This window comes from Mastomys coucha, unplaced genomic scaffold, assembly GCF_008632895.1.
Source record: "Mastomys coucha isolate ucsf_1 unplaced genomic scaffold, UCSF_Mcou_1 pScaffold4, whole genome shotgun sequence".
NCBI lineage: Eukaryota > Metazoa > Chordata > Mammalia > Rodentia > Muridae > Mastomys > Mastomys coucha.
The window spans coordinates 24,297,564-24,303,140 of record NW_022196910.1 but is presented as its reverse complement, the minus strand read 5'-3'; positions in this window follow the sequence as shown (position 1 = coordinate 24,303,140).

Genomic DNA, 5,577 nt, shown 5'->3' with positions numbered 1-5,577 from the left:
GTTGTGCTGTTTCCTAAGGTAGGACTGTGATGCTAAAATGACTGAGAGATCTAGTCACTAAAGCTAAGAGAGCTATCTTTTCTTACTAAATCTTTAAACTGCAGGACAGCCATTACCTGCCCCAGGATAATCAAACCACCTCAATGCCCCAGGAGAGCCCCCCCCTTGGAATTCTTTCTGAGTCCATTCTGGACCTGCTAAGGTGTCATATGTCCCTGTAACATTCTCAAGAAGGCAACAAGATGTTGCCATCCCTTAAAAGTTAATACTGTAGACACAGCCTACAAAAGGGAAGTGGCTTATGCTGGTTGTCTTTACTTAACAGTATCCTTTTTCCTCTCAAGAGTCACAGTTTGGTTAATAAATGTATCAATCTAATGGTACAATCGCTTTAGCTATGCAATGAGCCTGGCTCCTTCCATTTCTCTCCACTCATTTTCCCTCCTATTTGCCAGCACCTTCCAGCAGTTTCTACTGGGTCTCTGTTGCTTGCCTTCTCCCAGACAAGCACTTGCATCTTTCAGCCTTCAGGTCCAGTGTCTCCCCTCTGGGAAATCTGGAGCAGTCAACACAGCTCACCATGCCACCTCAAGAGCTTTTCTTTTGTGTACTGCAGCTCAGGTACAGATTTTGCAGACTGCCAGGTCTGCCCTCCTCCCTCCTCCTCCACTCCATCATAGCATTCTCAGCCTTGATTTGTTTTGTTTTGTTTTGTTTTGTTGAGATAGGGTCTCTCTGATAGGTAATTCTGGTTGTCCTGGAACTCACTCTGTAGCCCAAGCTGGCCTTGAATTCATATAAATGCCCCTGCTTCTGCCTCCCAGGTGCTGGGATAAAAAGCATGTACTACCACTGTCCAGCCATAATAGCATTTCAAAAGACAATTTTTAACATCACTAGCCAGCTAACTTGTTCTATTTACTTTAAAACTCCAAGTCTCCTAACAGCATTTTACCCACTATAGGACATGACTGATTCATAAACCTTGAACCATACAGGGGATTTAAGAAGCAATACTGACTACTGAGATAGCTCAGCAGGTAAAGGCACCTGCCACCCAAGCCTGGACACCCAAAAGTTGTTCTCTGAGCTCTACATGTCTACTACAAACAGACCCACACACTTACACAAGTAAAAAAATTAGAGTTTAAAAAGAAAGACACAAGTCACATCATTTTTTCCTCTTAAAGTCAGAGGCAAAAAAACCATCTAAAAAGGCAAAGAAGGAGTCTCTTTAAATCTTGGTGTTCTCTAAACCAAATGATCAAACAAAACACTCTTTTTCAGGCCCAATGTCAAAGACTTCTAACCCCAGATGTTCAGAAGGCCAAGGAAGATCTGAGTTCAAGGCCTGCCTGGGCTAAGGTGACTTCAAGGGCAGGTAGGTCAACAATGGGACCCTATCTCAAAATAATAATAATAATAATAACAATAATAACAATAATAACAATAATAAAATCCTTAAGTAAAATAATGTAACTCAATGGTTGAATACTTACCTTTACCTGCCTACTAAGTACTTCTAAGATTTTATAAGGTTTTCTCTAGGCAGGTAGGAAGTGAGGCTTTCCCACCTACATCATGGCAGAATAAATGATCACAACAAGCTTTGTTGACTGAGTCTGTGCTTTTGATGCCTGCACATGCGCCGTTCGGGCACACGAGGCATCACACTACTCCGTGAGGCTATCCTCACTTAGCAGGAGAGACTGCCTGCCGTCTAGTCCAGAAGAGCCCACAATCAGTGACTCATCCATGGCTGACCCGGGGACATCAGTGATACTAGTGGTGACTCAAGCAAGCACTGCACTTGGTTACACTTGAAGAAACCCAACCCCACACAGCTAAGGTATCAAAAGGCTGCTTTTCTTTGGAGCCAGGGAAGTACTCAGACCACTCCAAATTAAGAAGAGACTGAGAGTCACTGTTTGGTCACTTTTAAAAAAATGTAGTGAATACAAATGGCTCAAAGGACTGCAAGGCTTGGAGAAAGTCCATGTACTCCCACACAGCAAGGACCACTGAAGACTGAGCCACAGAATGGATGTAAACTGTTTCCACAGGGATTACACTGTTACATACACCGGGTAGAATGACTCCATCTCTCAATTGAACCTGCATCCAATTTAGACAGAGGATCTGAAAGGGCCCCATCTTTTAAACTGAAAAAATTAGCTCTGAGCCACGATAAGAATCTAGCTCAGAAAATTCTGTGAAATAAAGATCAAGGCCTGGTCTATCTGGAGGTCCAGTCTTCCAAATCGAGGAACAATTCATTTTCTTCCTTCTGTTTTAAAGCACAAGTACATTTCTTACAGGTCCTGCCTAAAGTGGACTTTAAGACACTCTAAGCATTGGCTGGGTGGTGGTAGGGCATGCCTTTGAGGCCAGTAGAGGCAGGCTGATCTCTGAGTTCAAGGCCAGTCTGGTCTACAGAATGATTTTCAGGGCAGCCAAGGCTACAGAAAGACACCCTGTCTCAGAAAAAAAAAAAAAAAGGAAGAGAGGAAGAAGAAAGGAAGGAAGGAAGGAAGGAAGGAAGGAAGGAAGGAAGGAAAGGAGGGAGGGAGTGAGAGGGAGGGAAGGAGGGGAGAGAGAGAGGGAGGGAAAGAGAAAGAGAAAGAGAAAGAGAAAGAGAGAAAGAGAAAGAGAAAGAAAGAAAGAAAGAAAGAAAGAGGGAGAAAGAAAGAGAGGAAGAGAGAGAGAAAGAGAGATTCTAAGCAAAACCATACAATGACTGAACATTTGAGGGGAAATCCGAACTTGCTATATGTTTACTTGGCAGCTGTGATAAGGTATTTAAATTCCAAACATCCACCTTACAAATGTCCTTGTTATGTGGTATCACTTGTTTATTTGTTCTAGACAACAAACATGCCCATTTATCTACATAGAATGACTCAGAGGGGTCAAGGGACTGCTGAAAATCCCAAAGAGCCTGACACAGGCCAAGGACTAATTGTGCCTAATATTTGTATCTTTTACACCAAAAGCCAACTGTCTAAGGAAAGAGACCTCGTAGCAAACAGTTTTATCTCCTGGATGTGCCATTTCAAGACTGAAAGACGTCCAGAGATGGCCAACTAGCAATGAGAAGTTCTATGACACAGCCCAGCTTAAGTGTAATAAGACAGGTAAATCACTCAAGGCAATATCCTGAAGGCTATGGGCATGGATCCTAAGTCAGGGAGGCCTGCATTCATACTAGCTGTTTATCAGCTCTTTGGCATTGGAACAGATCAAGCTCTCTTAGTTTTCTACCCAGAAAATGAAATGTAAAAGTCCTGGCCTATCTGTCAATCTAACCCAGTTGGTGAAAGAACAAATGACAGTATGCATTGATTATTCGAAGGCCCACAAGCGCAATTTATAGAAGTACAAATTCATTTAGTTTATTGACCTAAGGGTACAAAGTTATTATGAATGAAAACTATGAAATAAATCCACTCCTGTTTACGGTGTAACTGTTATGTCTAACCAATTTACACTTATGTCCATTTATGGAATCCTCTTAAATACTGTCCATGTGTTAGTCATCTTTCCAAACATGTAGAGATGGCTTAGATGGAAAGGTAGAGACTTACAGCTATAGTATGACAGCTACAAACAATGAAGCACTGCTCTGACTTCAACATTACAAAGTCCCTGACAGCCTTTGCATACCACCATGGCATACAGAGGGACACACAGACTTTGAGTTGGCAGTAACGATTTTGGGTATGTGTCGACTGAAAAGTGACTTAATTTTATGTAAGCAATGATGTATTAAAACAAGCTAAAACTATGTGAGGTGACCCTCACCATATTGTTCCAACAGCTCGTAGTGAATGACTTATCACTTAAAGGACAAAGGTCATAATTTTAAGTCATACTTAAAACAGGAAATACTCCTCTTACTTCGCTAAGAATCTAGAAAAATAATCTGAAGAATATACTGATCATGCACCCATCCATAAAATGTTTAGTTTATGCTTACAAAGACGATGACATAAATTTGGTTTCTGTGGTTTTGAAACACAAAGTCTTACTGTATAGTTGTGGCTGATCTGGAACTGGCTATATAAACCAGACTGGGCTCAACTCCTAAGAGATTTGCCTGCCTCTTCCTCCAGTACTGGGATTGTACACTTATAGTACCATGCCCAGGCCCATCCCCTTTGTAATACACATGGAAACTACAAAAATATTGTCAAAAATGACACATTATGAGATAACCATCTAAAGACTCACTAAAGACAAAGGCAGGCATGGTGTCTTCTGTCACTGTTAACCTGAGGTAGTGTCTCCAAACACAGGAACCCAGCCAACTCAAGTTAACTTCCTGCCCAGTGATCCTCATTCTGATATTGTAGGTCTGATCTATGATTAATCATCCTTGTACTACCAAGAACAGGGTCACAAGTGGCCTTCACTAAGGGTGGAAGAAAGGAGGATGTCATTGGTTTTTAATAAAGCTTTTAAAAAGCATCTTTTCAAAATCCCAAACAAAAGGTCTATGATCTATTTTCTTTTTGAAAGGCCCTTAAGCATAGGCTTCTGTATGTTTCTTGTCTCCACATCCCTCAAGGGTGGTTTCCATACAAAAGCCCAATAACCTATCACTTTGACCTACATGTCTCTGCCCAGACCGTTGTGCACACCCCAAGACTCCTGTGTTCCCAGCAAGTGAACCCTCACTAACCCTTTATGTGTTTGAAGTTTCTAGTTCCCTCTGTTTGAACCTTAGACGATTCAAATAACTTCTTTGCCATCAGTATTCCCTGTGAGCCCACAAGTTCCCAAAGGAACTCTGTATCTCCAATACTATAGTATGTAGCAGGATGGCTCCTGGGTATCAGAAACTGAAGGTCGAAATGTGCTCCTTAAGAGTATCAAGAAGAAAAAGGAATACAATTTTATGATGGAAGCCTTTTTTTTTTAAATTACCGTTTGACAACCTAAGCAATGAAGTTATTAACAAGTTGATTTGAAGCTGCAGTCAGTCAGAACACTAGTGTTAATAGTCTACAAATGGTTGAAAAACCTGTTATCAATCCTCACCGCTAACAGGAGGCTTACCCCAGAGCAGCTCAAAACCAAAATGCAACACCTTAGCAATGCTTTTCTTCACCTAAGTATAATCTAAACAACCAGAAATTACAAATGATACACATTTCTCTGGCTTACCCGAGTCTGCAATTCTGGCAGAGAGCCTGTGACGCAGCTCAGTCCAATTTGTAACACAGGGCATTTCACCCTAAAAGATGTTTTAACTCAGCTATGTTCCCAGCACAAAACATAAACTAGGTAGACAGACAGGGCCTACATGGAAAAGTTTGACTGCAGAGACAGAGCTACAGCTGGGCTCTCCGTGCTCCTGGGCAGGTAATTAAATCTTTGCAGTTTCAGGTGATGATGCTTTCCAAAACTACTGGCAAGTTCTCTCCATGAAGCTTAACAATAGCACCATCATCTGAAATCGAAAAAGATGGGGAAAGGGTCTCTAAACTTTCACATGCAAAACGCAGCTTGCTAAGCCGGGCGTGGTGGCGCACGCCTTTAATCCCAGCACTTGGGAGGCAGAGGCAGGTGGATTTC